A 14955-nucleotide genomic window follows, 5' to 3' on the forward strand; every position below is an offset into this window, starting at 1 on the left:
CCTTTTCCTTTTGTTTTTTCTTATGTGACATGTTTAACAAAAATATTAGGCGATATATACACTTTCTCCCTGTTCTGGTTATCATCGCTTAGGATCCTGCAGAAGTTTTGGCAGTTTAGGAGAGAAGGGTAAGTCTTACATGTAAAAACCAGCCTGTAGAGAAAGAAACTTTTTCCCATATATGTGCTGGTTTTACACCTACCCAGAAAGATATTGGCACCTCCTTCGGGCTGAAAGAAGTGCGTTTCTGATCTTGGAGATAATTCCTTTAGGTGGCAAGAAATAAGCTTTATATAAATGTTTACGATCATTGAATTTTGTTGGAAAAACTGTGGGAAAGAAACAAACTGAGAATTCTTCTCTCAGTTTGTTTTACTGAGCTTCATAGAATGAGTTTCATAAATACCATGTAGGAAAACAAACCAGCAACTTTTTAGTTTTGTACATGGTAAAAATCCTGTTATGGCCTTCAGAAAACCAGACAAACAGATGACTGGAGGTCTAAAATATAACATACATAACATACAAAAATATATCCTGTCATGATTTGAGATTTGGAATGCTCAAACCCAAACCCCAGAGACAGTGTTCCCAAAAAGCGCAAGAAGCTTTAGTTGCAGTGTTACTAATTGATAAAACAGAGCCCTGAGAGACAAGGCCAGTCTACCATTTAGAACAGGAGACTAGAAAGTGGGTAAACCCATTGGTAATGCCATATCTTACATTTCTCTAAACCAAGGATTTTGAAACTCATGTTTCAAATTAATTGAGCCTGCTTTTTAGAAAATGTTGGTCAATGAAAATCAGTCCTTTCCAACGATTTGTAATGGAACACTTATTTTAAGAGTTAGAACTGTCCTTTATGTGTCTAAATTCTGTGATATTATAAAGACCTTAATAATTTAGTTTCCAAACAAGCACTGAATCAAGCTTTGCAGTCTCTCAGTCATAAGTTGTCTCCAATTTCCAAAAGAAATTAAGGTAATGAAACTATTTGCAGGGGGATGAGTAGCAGGAGAAGATTTTAAATTAGAAGTCAGAAACATCTTAACAATTTTTCTGCTACATTAAGGCAGAAAATTATTTCTATGCTTGTCATGCTTAACTTATAGGGAAAGCTTCAATGCATATCTAACATAACCATAGTTTTTTAAAAAGCTTTAAAAACAGAAGTAAAATGAAAGAGCTCATGAGCAGTCATTATTAATCATTTTGCTAAATAATAAATATACAATTTCATTTCAAGGCTGGTATTTTCCATTCTGACCCCAGGACAAATGGAAAATACAACATATAATATTTTGAAATTGCAAAAAATTTAATATAACTAGATTTTCTACTTATGGGCATTGCTAGGGAGAGCTAAGACTTGATCTTCATTTGTGTGTGAAGAAAATGAGGAATTATATGACCAAACAGGCATGTGTCCATATTATGAATAAATATGGCAAATTGAACAGATTCATTCTCATGACTATAAATTGTGAGATATACCTACCATAAACAGCTTATAACAAGAACTGCTTGACTTAGATAGGAGAGAAAAACAAGATGAGATGGTAGACACTGATAATGTGTTTTAAACCTCAAGAGACCTTATCACACCAGACACTACCTTAGCCAGAACACCAGAGCTAACTCTAAGCCCTGCTCTAAATGAAGATGCCCTAGTCTTTCTAATACCTCCCCTTTAGCATCATCCAAATGACTTTGTTTATTGTACCACACTGTTGGGTGAAAAGGAAGAGTGATATTTTATTAACTTAGTCATCTACGTGATGTGTCAGTTCCATGTAGAAACTTCCCTGCAATTCCCTGACCAATTATTAGTCAGAACAGAACAAAATATTTTGCAAGCAGCTATGGTTCGAGTGAAAACCTTCTGTTGTCAGCTGACTGGATGAAGTGAGGGTCATAATATTTGCTGTCCTTGCTTGCTTGCTTGCAGAGAAAGAGGGCAGCACTACATGTGAGCTGGCTTATGCTAGTGCAGCTGTGTGCAAGAGGGTCATGGCAAAAATCAACTCCAGCCTGTTGAAAATACTGTCACTCTGCATTATGGATTAAATATTAGATTGGGGCTATCTTGCCATAATTTCACTGATTTCAACAGAGCTACGATGATCTCTGCCATGAAAAATCAAATTTTTTGTACTATCATAGTCAAAATGATGTGCATGTACACAAAGCAAATAAAAATTTAAAAAACCAAACAAGCACAAATGCACAAACAAACAAACAAACAAACAAACAAAACACACAAAGAAAACCACCATAAAATTTCACATGATCTAATTTGGAGTAAATTCAGAAATGTTTTTCTCCACTTAGAGGTGCACATGGAGGATATTTTCTTGGTCTCCACATCTTTGCTGATGAGGAGCTGCCTCATGTCACACTTAACATTGCATGGGTGACAGTCTTACCATGTTTGATTGCCCTGGGGTCAACTTGAAACACAAGATACAGAGACATTTGTTCATGCAATGACACAGATCCACATTCTTTTTTATTATTATTGTTCACTGTTCTCTTAAGTGTTCTCAATTCCTTCATTAAGAACCTTTATCTTTTACTTATTTCAAGGTGACATTTTTCCCTCTGTTATGTTAGTTATCCTTTGTCATCTACTATTACTCAGAAAGTATAAAAATACCACACTTCACAAATAATATACAACAAAGAAAAATAACAGACTTCTCACTTAATCATTGAATTATTCGCCTTCCTCAAACTGTCAACAGCTTCTTGATGGCAATATTCTGTGATTCATTTCTTTCTTCATGTCATCTCAGGGAATAATTTATCTGCTCTCACCTTAGGATACAAAGCTCTTGTTTGATAAGGGGCTAGTTGGCTGGTTGGGTACTGAATACCATGCCACTGAATTAAATTCATAAGCAGATGATGTGATCAGTTCTGTAAGAGAAGAAACATGAAGCTCAATGATTTAAAATATTCCACTGCGGTCATCCAGGGCTTGCAGAGTGTCACAGCTGATTTCAGTATGGGCCCCTGACTTGGACCTTGGTACAAATACATCCCTGAAGTTTCAGTAGTTATGGCAAGCATTCAAGCTCAAAAATACCTCTTTTTGTATATATGTTGTGTGAAGAACTCCAGCCATTTCACTGGAGCTATATTCACCTTTAATAATGTTTTGAAGATGTGAATTTTAAAATGCTTTATATGCTTCGTTTCAAGAACCACCCACTGGAATTAACTAATTGGCACTGAGCTCTTTGGTGATGACTGGATCATTTCATATTTTTACATACTGCCATTAGTCTGTGATTGGTTAGTGTCAATAACATTCAGGATAAATTATTTATCTATAAATATTCTTATGTCTACTTATATGTAGCTCCTGTAGATTGGCCATTATGAACACAATGCAAACCTTTATTTGGAATGGAGAAGTCTATTCTAGATTAGAAGAAGCCATAGAAGCCTCTAACAATTCCTATGAATAGCAATCCAGAAATTTCCCTTAGATATAACCAGACAACTATTTCCTTGAATTCTCTACGAAAAAGACTCATTGGAGATTTTTGATGAAAGAAGATATGCACAAACCCCCTTCATTGCAAACAGATTTTTCTGTTATTTTCTACTGAACAAAAAGCCCATTTCCTAATATCAGGTGTGTTGAGGGTTAAGTCTCCTGTAGAATTTTTTCCCCCTCCCAAGTTGCTAGGAGACTAAGTGCTGAGTGCTTAACCTGGACAAAAGAACTGATAACTTAGTTTTGGGGGAGGAAGAAAAAGCTCCCGGAGAGAGCTGAGGGTGGGGGGATCTCGCGGCTTTTTTCTTCCGGGGGGAGCACCGATCGGGCCACAGCTGGCTGCTGGAGTCCACGGTTAACGAAGGAGTCTGGTCCTGGGAATTCTACCATCTGTTGGAGTATCCAGGAATTTGGAGTTTCTTCGCTGTCCTGCTGGATTTTGGGTGAGACCAGGTCCCGCCGCTGCGGCTTCTCCGGCACTGCCAACTCTGCCTGCCGAGGACACCCCGTGCCTGCGGAGGACAGTCCACCGCGCCCGGCTTCCAGCCATCAGCGCCGGAGCTTCCACCGTGTGCCCTCAGGGTTCTTGGTTCTGTTCTACTATTGTTATAATTGCTGTTGTTTTTTGTCTGTCCTGTTATATTTACTAGTAAAGGACTGTTATTCCTTTTCCCCATAGCTCTGACTGAAAAGTTTTATTTTTAATCTTCCAAATTATAATAACACGGAGGGAAGGATTTGAATTCCTCATTTCCTAGAGAGGCCTGCCTCTCCATAGCAGACACCTGTCTTTTTCAAAACCAAGACAGAATTTGGTGCCCAAATCGTGGGGCACGAGGGCATTGAGAGAAAAAGGAATAACAGTTCTTAAGTGCCTACATTGCTGTGCACTGGATATCATGTGGTCTGGCTTAACCTGGTTTGGGTGGCATGTGGTGGTGGCCGTATTTCTCCCATTTGCAGGCCCTTTTCTAAACATGGGCCCTGTAACTAAGGTTACTGTGGCTGTCATCCATTTTGCTATATGGGTTAACGAAGTGAGGAAATCGTGGATTTTTAATTTCCTCTGGAAGGCAGGCACATGGATTCAGGGCTATCATACACTAACTGTGTGTTTCTGGAGTTACTTTAACAACGGTACCTACTGTGAAGAAATGACACCGGGGGAAATTTTTTCACAACCCTTCACCCAGCTCTTTGGGCCTACCCCACCAGCCTTTGAAGGGTTCAAATCTCTGAATGTTAATGACATCATACAGTGGCTAGTGTTGCTGGTATGCCTGTTCTGTTTAGCATTTAGAGATAAGGGGAGACTGACCTGGATAACCACCCTGATACCTACCCTAGAGAATAAGGATACTGCCCCACAGCCTCACCCTGCCCCACAGCCTGACCCTGCCCCACAGCCTGAGCCCGTCCCACAGCCTGACCCTGCCCCACAGCCTGACCCTGCCCCACAGCCTGACCCTGCCCCACAGCCTGAGCCCGTCCCACAACCTGACACTGTCCCACAGCCTGCCTCAGGAATAAACCACCCAGATTGGGTGAAGGAGATCCGTGAGATGGGCCAGATGCTGAGGGAGTACATTTCCCCTGTAGTAGCCTCATTAGCCCCAGCTGCTGGGAAACCCTCCCCCTGCCCCGACAAAGGAGAGTCTGATGGTGCAGCAGCGGAACCCAGAGACATTACAACCGTCCAGGTTCCAGCTGAACCACAGGGGCAGCCACAGCCAGCAGCAGTGGCCCCTGTGGAAACAAAGAAGTATAAGGTGAAATCAGAGCACCCAGGCAACAAGGATAAGAAAAGAGGGCCCTCACAACCCGCAGAGGAGTCAGAGGTTGAGATCATCACTGAGTCCCTGACATATGAAAGTCTCCGTAATATGCAAAAAGATCTTGCACAGCGGGGACGTGAGGCTTATACAGCCTGGTTACTTCAGGTCTGGGACCTTCTGGGTACAGGCGTGCAACTAGATAGTAGTGAGGCAAGGAATTTGGGACCCTTGACCCAGGACTCAGGTGTGAATCAGGTATTCGTAAGGGAGCCAGGGCCCCTTTCCCTTTGGGAGCGGCTTTTAATGAGTGTACGGGAGAGGTTTGTCCACAGAGACAGAATGCAGGAGCACCATCATAGAATGCGCTGGAAGACCCTTGAGGAAGGGATCCAACAGTTAAGAGAAGTGGCAGTATTGGAGGTACTCTTTGGGAGGGGTGGACAGCATGATAATGACCCCGACAAAGTCATGTGCACAGGGCAAATGCTGTGGAATCTGACAACTCTAGGACCATCTCAATATGCCACATACATTGCAACAATTCATCCTGATAACAACTGAGAGACAGTGGGTTCTGTAGCCAACAAGCTTAGAAATTACGAGAGTATGATCAATGGCCCAGTGCAGGCTCGGGTCTCTGCCGTGGTTAAGGAACTCAGAGAGGAGATAAGGGAGAAGATGGAGGAGGTGACAGAGAAGATGGAGGAGATGATGAGGAGGAACAGTTCCCATGTGGCACCTGTGCGAGTTACAGGCCCCAGAGTCAGAGCTCAACAGCCCCCAGCTAGAGAGAGAGGGTACACCCCACGAGCTGACCTGTGGTACTTTCTGCGTGACCATGGGGAAGACATGGGAAAGTGGGATGGAAAACCCACTTCTGCCCTGGCAGCACGGGTGCGTGAGCTCAAGGAGAGAAACACTAACCGAGGGGGTTCCACTAAGATGAAGGTAGCCTCAACATCGCACGACCAGGCTGCTAGGTATTATAGAAGTGAGGATGATATGTCAGATCCCCGTGAAGGAACCTCTACCATGTATGCCCAGGAGGGGAATAATGACCAGTGCTAGAGGGGCCCTGCCTCTAGCCAGGGAGAGGCACGGGAAAACCGGGTCTATTGGACAGTGTGGATCCGATGGCCTGGCACATCAGAGCCACAGGAATATGAAGCTTTAGTTGATACTGGTTCTCAGTGTACCCTGATACCATCAGAATATGTGGGGACAGAACCTATTTCCATTGCTGAGGTGACGGGGGGATCACAGGAATTGACTCTGTTGGGAGCCAAGGTGAGCCTGAGGGAAGGAGGGGCAGAAACATCCAATTGTAACTGGCTCAGGGGCCCCGTGTATTTTGGGCATAGACTTCCTCTGGAATGGTTATTACAAAGACTCTAAAGGACTCAGGTGGGCTTTTGGAATAGCAGCTGTGGAGGCAGAGGGCATTAAGAAATTGAATAGCTTGCCTGGACTGTCGGAGAACCCATCTGCAGTAGGACTTCTAAAGGTAGAAGAGCAACGAGTTCCAGTTGCCACCTCGACAGTGCACCGCCGACAGTATCGGACAAATCGAGATGCCGTGATCCCCATCCACAAGATGATTCGGGAGCTGGAGAGCCAAGGGGTGGTCAGCAAAACCCACTCACCCTTCAACAGCCCCATCTGGCCTGTGCGCAAGCCTGACGGAGAATGGAGATTGACTGTGGACTATCGTGCCTTGAACGAAGTGACTCCACCATTGAGTGCTGCTGTGCCGGACATGCTGGAACTCCAGTACGAGCTGGAATCCAAGGCAGCAAAATGGTATGCCACAATTGACATTGCTAATGCATTTTTCTCCATTCCTCTGGCTGCAGAATGCAGGCCTCAGTTTGCTTTCACCTGGAGGGGCGTGCAGTACACCTGGAACCGACTGCCCCAGGGGTGGAAACACAGCCCCGCCATCTGCCATGGACTGATCCAGGCTGCACTGGAAAAGGGTGAGGCTCCGGAGCACCTACAGTATATCGATGACATCATTGTGTGGGGGAACACGGCAATGGAAGTGTTTGAGAAAGGAGAGAAGATCATCCAGATTCTCCTGAAAGCTGGTTTTGCCATCAAGCAGAGCAAGGTCAAGGGACCTGCCCGCGAGATCCAGTTCCTGGGAGTAAAGTGGCAAGATGGACGGCGGCAGATTCCCACTGAGGTCATCAATAAGATCACTGCAATGTCCCCACCAACCAGCAAAAAGGAGACACAAGCTTTCCTAGGCGCTATAGGATTCTGGAGGATGCACATTCCTGAGTACAGCCAGATTGTGAGCCCTCTCTACCTGGTCACCCACAAGAAGAACGATTTCCACTGGGGCCCTGAACAGCAACAAGCCTTTGCCCAGGTCAAGCAGGAGATCGCTCATGCAGTAGCCCTTGGCCCAGTGAGGACGGGACCAGATGTGAAGAACGTGCTCTACTCAGCAGCCGGGAACAATGGCCTGTCCTGGAGCCTTTGGCAGAAGGTGCCTGGGGAGACTCGAGGCCGACCACTGAGATTCTGGAGCCGAAGCTACAGAGGGTCCGAAGCCAACTACACTCCAACAGAGAAGGAAATCTTAGCCACCTATGAAGGAGTTCAAGCTGCCTCAGAGGTGATTGGCACAGAAGCACAACTCCCGCTGGCACCCCGACTACCGGTGCTGGGGTGGATGTTTAAAGGAAAGGTTCCCTCCACCCATCATGCCACCGACGCCACATGGAGCAAATGGATTGCCCTCATCACTCAGCGCGCCCGCATTGGAAACCCAAATCGCCCTGGGATTTTGGAGATAATTACAAACTGGCCGGAGGGTGAGAACTTTGGTCTCACAGATGAAGAGGAGCAGGAACAAGTGACACATGCTGAAGATGCTCCACCATACAACCAACTGCCAGCAGAAGAAACACGCTATGCTCTTTTCACTGACGGTTCCTGCCGCATTGTAGGGATGAACCGGAAGTGGAAAGCAGCCATATGGAGCCCCACACGACAGGTTGCACAAGCCACTGAAGGAGAAGGTGGGTCAAGCCAACTTGCTGAACTCAAAGCTGTTCAACTGGCCCTGGACATTGCTGAAAGAGAGAAGTGGCCAAAGCTCTACCTCTACACTGATTCGTGGATGGTGGCCAATGCTCTGTGGGGCTGGCTGGACAGGTGGAAAAAGGCCAATTGGCAACGTAGGGGAAAGCCAATCTGGGCTGCAGATGAGTGGAAGGACATTGCCACTCGGGTAGAGAAGCTACCTGTCAAAGTCCGCCATGTAGATGCCCATGTCCCCAAGAGTCGGGCTAATGAGGAGCGCCGAAACAACGAGCAGGTAGATCAAGCTGCAAAGATAGAGGTGTCAAAGATAGACTTAGATTGGCAACACAAGGGAGAGTTGTTCCTAGCTCGATGGGCCCATGATGCCTCAGGTCACCAGGGTAGAAATGCCACCTATAAGTGGGCACAAGACCGAGGGGTGGATTTAACTATGGACAGTATTTCTCAGGTTATCCATGACTGTGAGACGTGTGCTGCCATCAAGCAGGCCAAGCGGGTGAAGCCCCTGTGGTATGGTAGGCGATGGTCCAAGTATAAGTACGGGGAAGCCTGGCAGATTGACTACATCACCCTTCCCCAAACCCGCCAAGGCAAGCGCTATGTGCTGACCATGGTGGAAGCCACCACTGGATGGCTGGAGACCTACCCTGTGCCCCATGCTACTGCCCGGAACACCATCCTGGGCCTTGAAAAGCAAATCCTGTGGAGACATGGTACCCCTGAGAGGATTGAGTCAGACAATGGGACTCATTTCAAGAACAGCCTCATAAACACCTGGGCTAGAGAACATGGCATTGAGTGGGTGTACCATATTCCTTATCATGCGCCAGCAGCCGGGAAGGTTGAACGATGCAATGGCCTGCTTAAAACCACTTTGAAGGCACTGGGTGGGGGGACTTTCAAGAACTGGGAGATTAATTTAGCAAAGGCCACGTGGTTAGTGAACACTCGAGGTTCTACCAACCGAGCAGGCCCCGCCCAATCTGAGCCCCTGGGAACAAGAGATGGAAATAAAGTTCCAGTAGTACACATGAGAGGAATGCTGGGAAAAACTGTTTGGATTAATTCTGCCTCCAGCAAAGACAATCCCGCTCCTGGGGTTGTTTTTGCTCAGGGACCTGGCTGCACATTGTGGGTGATGCAAAAGGATGGAGAGACCCGCTGCATACCTCAAGGGGACCTTGTTCTTCGGTGAACACTGTGACTGTGTCTGTATTTATATTCACATGTATATATATGTATATTATTTAAAGGCTTAAATTCAACATAATATGTTGGTGTGGGAAAAAATTTGGGGTGGATAATGTTGAGGGTTAAGTCTCCTGTAGAATTTTTTCCCCCTCCCAAGTTGCTAGGAGACTAAGTGCTGAGTGCTTAACCTGGACAAAAGAACTGATAACTTAGTTTTGGGGGAGGAAGAAAAAGCTCCCGGAGAGAGCTGAGGGTAGGGGGATCTCGCGGCTTTTTTCTTCCGGGGGGGAGCACCGATCGGGCCACGGCTGGCTGCTGGAGTCCACGGTTAACGAAGGAGTCTGGTCCTGGGAATTCTACCATCTGTTGGAGTATCCAGGAATTCGGAGTTTCTTCGCTGTCCTGCTGGATTTTGGGTGAGCCCGAGTCCCGCCGCTGCGGCTTCTCCGGCACTGCCACCTCTGCCTGCCGAGGACACCCCGTGCCTGCGGAGGACAGTCCACCGCGCCCGGCTTCCAGCCATCAGCGCCGGAGCTTCCACCGTTTGCCCTCAGGGTTCTTGGTTCTGTTCTACTATTGTTATAATTGCTGTTGGTTTTTGTCTGTCCTGTTATATTTACTAGTAAAGGACTGTTATTCCTTTTCCCCATAGCTCTGACTGAAAAGTTTTATTTTTAATCTTCCAAATTATAATAACACGGAGGGAAGGATTCAAATTCCTCATTTCCTAGAGAGGCCTGCCTCTCCATAGCAGACACCTGTCTTTTCAAAACCAAGACACAGGTGAAAACGCAATCTAATTTTCCTAAGCAGGACTTAGTCTCTTGTTGATTTTTGCAATAGAAATGAGAAGTGTAGCAGTGCACAGCAGCACCACACCTGACAAAGACTGCTGAAGTGCCATGATGCCTCTCCAGCTGCTGCCTTATTGAATCCTCTCTTTACAAGGCTTATTATCCATGCATCATACTACTTGTTTCCTCTTCTTCACCATCATCTTCCTTACCAAGGTGGCCACTGCTGGCTTCAAATTGAAATTTTCTTGTGCAATAGACCCTGTAACCTTTCCTTTAAACTGCACAACCTCCATTCAGTTTGCAATATACTAAGAAATACTGCTCTTCCTTTCAATTACTGTGTTTTCAGCATTATATCTGGTCATTATTTCCCTCCTTCTTTCTGTCTGTTACCTCTTCAAAATCAGAAAGTATTGTCTCTGATCATTGCAGACATGTAATCAAGACAATCAAAGGTAGTTCCTATAGACTGCAAAGATAAAGTTAAGAAAATCAGACCACCTGAATATAAAAGACTAATATAAATTAGTCTAATATAAATTAGATCATTTTAAACATGTTAAGATAGGTGGTTCTAATCATGTATCCTTAAATGATGTAAATATAGATTTCGATAGAGCCTTCAGACTGTGTGTTTTTAACACAAATTTTAAACCTGGTGCGACAGTAAATATAATATATGCTTATAATGTCAAGCATGGCAGTAGTCAACCCCTTTAGGCTGAAAACCAGAAAGTAATACACATTCAAGAACAGCTTTTGCTAAATTTTTATTTCACAAGAACTTACTGTGTTACAAAATTACAACTATCCCACAGCTAGAGAAAGAATGTGATCTGGCAGTTGAACAATGTTGGAATTTGGATGAAAATTTTGTTTCTTTACAGAGTTTTCTGGACCAGACCCCATTGCCTAAATAATCAGTATGACCAAATAGGATCTTTTTTGCCTTTTTCAGCTGGCTTCATTTAAATATCTGTTGCATTATGAAAGGATATAGGTTATAGTCACTAATTTTCTTACTTAAGGAAGAACATGCCGAACATGTAACAACACATGTTGAATTTTTAGTTTAGTTTGAAAAATGTCAAATCTGATTTGTGAACTATCCATTCTAAGGATGGTTTCTAAACCATTTTTCATATGGGCCCTATCAAATTAAGTCCAGAATTAAAAGATTTTGATTAATACAGACACAAATGAGACAAAACCCTTAAATTTAGGACTTCCCTTTGCAAAGTTCAGAACATAGCCCTTGAGTGATTATTCCAGCTACAGCCCAAGCTAAACTTGCAGCTTTGCAAGAATCTGTAAGCCTTGCAGAGCGCCCCTCCACTCGTGTTGACCAGACACAGGAGTATTTGGATAATTGAACATTTCTATGGCAGTTTCTTTTTCCCACCTTAAACATAAAAAAAAAAAAAAAAAAAAAAAAAAGGGAAGTGATATGATAGAGTTGCCATCTTGCCCCAGCAGTCTCTGATGGTTATCAAACATCTTTGGCTCAGCACACTGCCTGTTGTTTAGCTCTGCTTTTGAGAGAAGCAGATAGACTGTATATCCTCCTTTAGCAGTTGTCCTCACAAGGCCCACAGTATCTCCAAGACTGAGTGGACACAAATGTGAATAGGCACAAACTTGGCCCACCTGGCTGGACACATCTGTTCTCAAATAATTTTTTTGCTGTACTATGCATAAATTACATGCTGCAAAAGTCTGAGCCAAGAAGAATCTATTTCTCTGTCCTTTTTCTTGCCTATCATCCTCTGGTTCAAGACTAGCTAATGCATTTTCCTCAGAAATGTAAAATAAAATAGCATCATCTAAACTAAGACTAATAAATTACAATCAGAAAGGAACAACATGAATAGTCCAAGTGCAAACCCAAGAATACAGTCATACACATTCCCTCAGCATCATGTCTGCTTTGTCAACAACACTGTTTATTTAATAAGGATATTTTGACAGAATGTAGAATTCTCAGTTATGGCTCAGATCTCATTTTGTTGTGTTTTGTGCGCAGAAAAGATAATTCTTTTATTCAGATGTTGCAAGTCCCATACTTAAACATAAATCCATGTATGAAAGATAGTACAAGTCATGCTATATATGACGACAATTTTTGCCAAACCACTTTTTTCCAAGATGTATGTGAGATTAATGTATTAGACTGACATTTGAGCATGCTGAAGATCATAAGACATGTTTTATGGTGCATTAAACTCTCATAATAACAATTACAGTGAGTTAGCATGATGTATTATTCAGAGTTAAGTACTGTCTTGAATGATAAGGGCTAACATGCCATCAGGCTATAATAAACTACAGCTTTGAAATATCAATTTTCATTTATTGGTAAGGTCATTTACATAGCTAAACTGAGAAGACAATGATGTATTTTTTCACTATCTAGGAGCAAAAAAATGGGAATTCTTTTCCAACATACAGAAAATTAAAAAACATTCTGAGAAAGCTGGTATTAAGTCATTTAAGCTTTCATACAAAATAAATTTTCATGGATTTGGTTATAAAACTACAAGTGCATTCTGATTTCTGGTATTAAATGTAAGTAAACTGATTTAAACTCCAGGGGAAATAATATATTCAGGCATAAATGTATTACTCCATCTGAGGGGTTGACAAATTGCATCTATTTATCTGTTATTTTTGTAAGCAACACAGAAAATTCATGCAACCTTGCAGCATTCCTCTACAACTTGACCCCAAAGAGAAATTCATCAGCATGTGTTACGTAGTGCTGTATGTTGTCCTTAATCCACACGTGAAACACTGTCTTTCAAGGCCTTTAAGCTGATAAAAGGGTATGTTCATACAGTTAATGGGGTGGAAAAGAGGGCAGCTGATATAAGAGATAGTGAAAGGGGCACCAGATTAAAAAGCACCATTATCCTCAATCTCACTCTAACCTCCTCCTTCCTCATGTGCTTGAGGAGACTCAGGAAGCACTGCTGTTCTGCCCACAACTCTGGAGAGATTCAGGCTGCCTTCAGCTGCTCTGATGGCCAAAATTTCCATGTTCAGTAGCTGTTCCTTCAAAAAATGCATGGCCAGGCAATGCCACAGACCACCAGGAATGTATGCAGACTGCCATGTCCATGTGTGCCTTTGGGCAAACCTCAGCTTTGAGCACCCCATTTCCCATGCTGCAATGACTTTTTATTTGGCAATTAACTTTTGGCATGTAGAAGCATATGCACATGCAATTTCTCCTCTGCCTTCAGCACAGAAACATAATGAGGACACGGAAGACTCTGGATGTGAGCCACACCCCAGAAATGGCACACGGACTTGCACACAGGTACTAAAACCATTGCTATGGGAATGCAGAAGGGCAAAGATACATCTGGTACAAAGATTCACCTCCCACACCATGCTGAGGGGGACAGCTCAGAAAAGACCAGAAATTTGTCTCCACCTGGCTGGTGTGGTCATATGCTTATGTAGTCATAGGGGACAGCCAGTGCAGAGGTGCTCCTGAAAATTCCGCTACAAAAGCTGTGGAGAAACAAATGCCTCCTGGGCACAACAGGTGTGCACCCTTACAGTGAGAGAGTGATGAGGCTTCCCATCCACAGCAGCACTTGACCCACATCAAACCAGTCATCCTGAGTGACTTGTGCCTGGATGTGAGCTAGTGTAAACGCTCCTTTATCCACTGCCTGCAGTGACATCTTTTGTATTAGGACTAAAAAGTTGTTCACACAATAAACTTTAATCATAACAGCAGGCATGCTAGATTTTGGTCAGTCCCTTTGCACCAAGGAACTTAGTTCAAGGAACATCTGGACAACACTCGTACCTGTATGATTTAGTTTTAGGTAGTCCTGCAAGGAATTAGGAGTTGGACTCGATGACCCTTATAGGTTTCTTCCAACTCAAGATTTCTGTGATTCTGTGATTTAACTTGCTTCCAGAACTTACTGCTTTTGACTTAAATGTACAAGTTTGCCCACTTAGTCCATCAATCTGAAGTGAGCACATGAAAGACAATATTGGGCTATTCTGTTCGTTCCATCATATGAGAAATTCAAGGTCTGTCACAGTCATTGTTGATTTTGTAATGTAATTTTACAAAGCTCTCAACTCCCAGGAAGCAGTCTATTGTACATGCACAAGGTCCAGTCCTTTAAATAAACAGGCCACTCCAAAAGCAGTGGGAGCCCAGAATGCAGCAGCCTGTGTCCTGATTTTTGATAGGCTATTAGTTTTAAGTTCCAAGAAAAAGATCACCATATTTTGCACCAAGGAGAATTCAGTTCTAGAGTCAGAATAATTTCTTGCTAGCTACTGTCCTTTATCCACAGCATTCATTGTTACCACCAAAGTTTCTTGTGTGCTGTGGATTCCTTTGAATGCCTCCTCTTTCATTCATTCATAAGACCACTTTTCTTTTCTTTTCTTTTCTTTTCTTTTCTTTTCTTTTCTTTTCTTTTCTTTTCTTTTCTTTTCTTTTCTTTTCTTTTCTTTTCTCTTTTCTTTTCTTTTCTGTAACTGTGAAATAAAAGAGAGAGGAAGGGTAGATTTAATATTTCAGATAAAGCTAAAAATGCTAGGCTTATTTAATGTATTTTATCTCAAAATGTAATTGCTTGTGCCAGTCACTTTTTACACG

The sequence above is a fragment of the Hirundo rustica genome, chromosome 4 (assembly GCF_015227805.2).
Source record: "Hirundo rustica isolate bHirRus1 chromosome 4, bHirRus1.pri.v3, whole genome shotgun sequence".
Classification (NCBI taxonomy): Eukaryota; Metazoa; Chordata; class Aves; order Passeriformes; family Hirundinidae; genus Hirundo; species Hirundo rustica.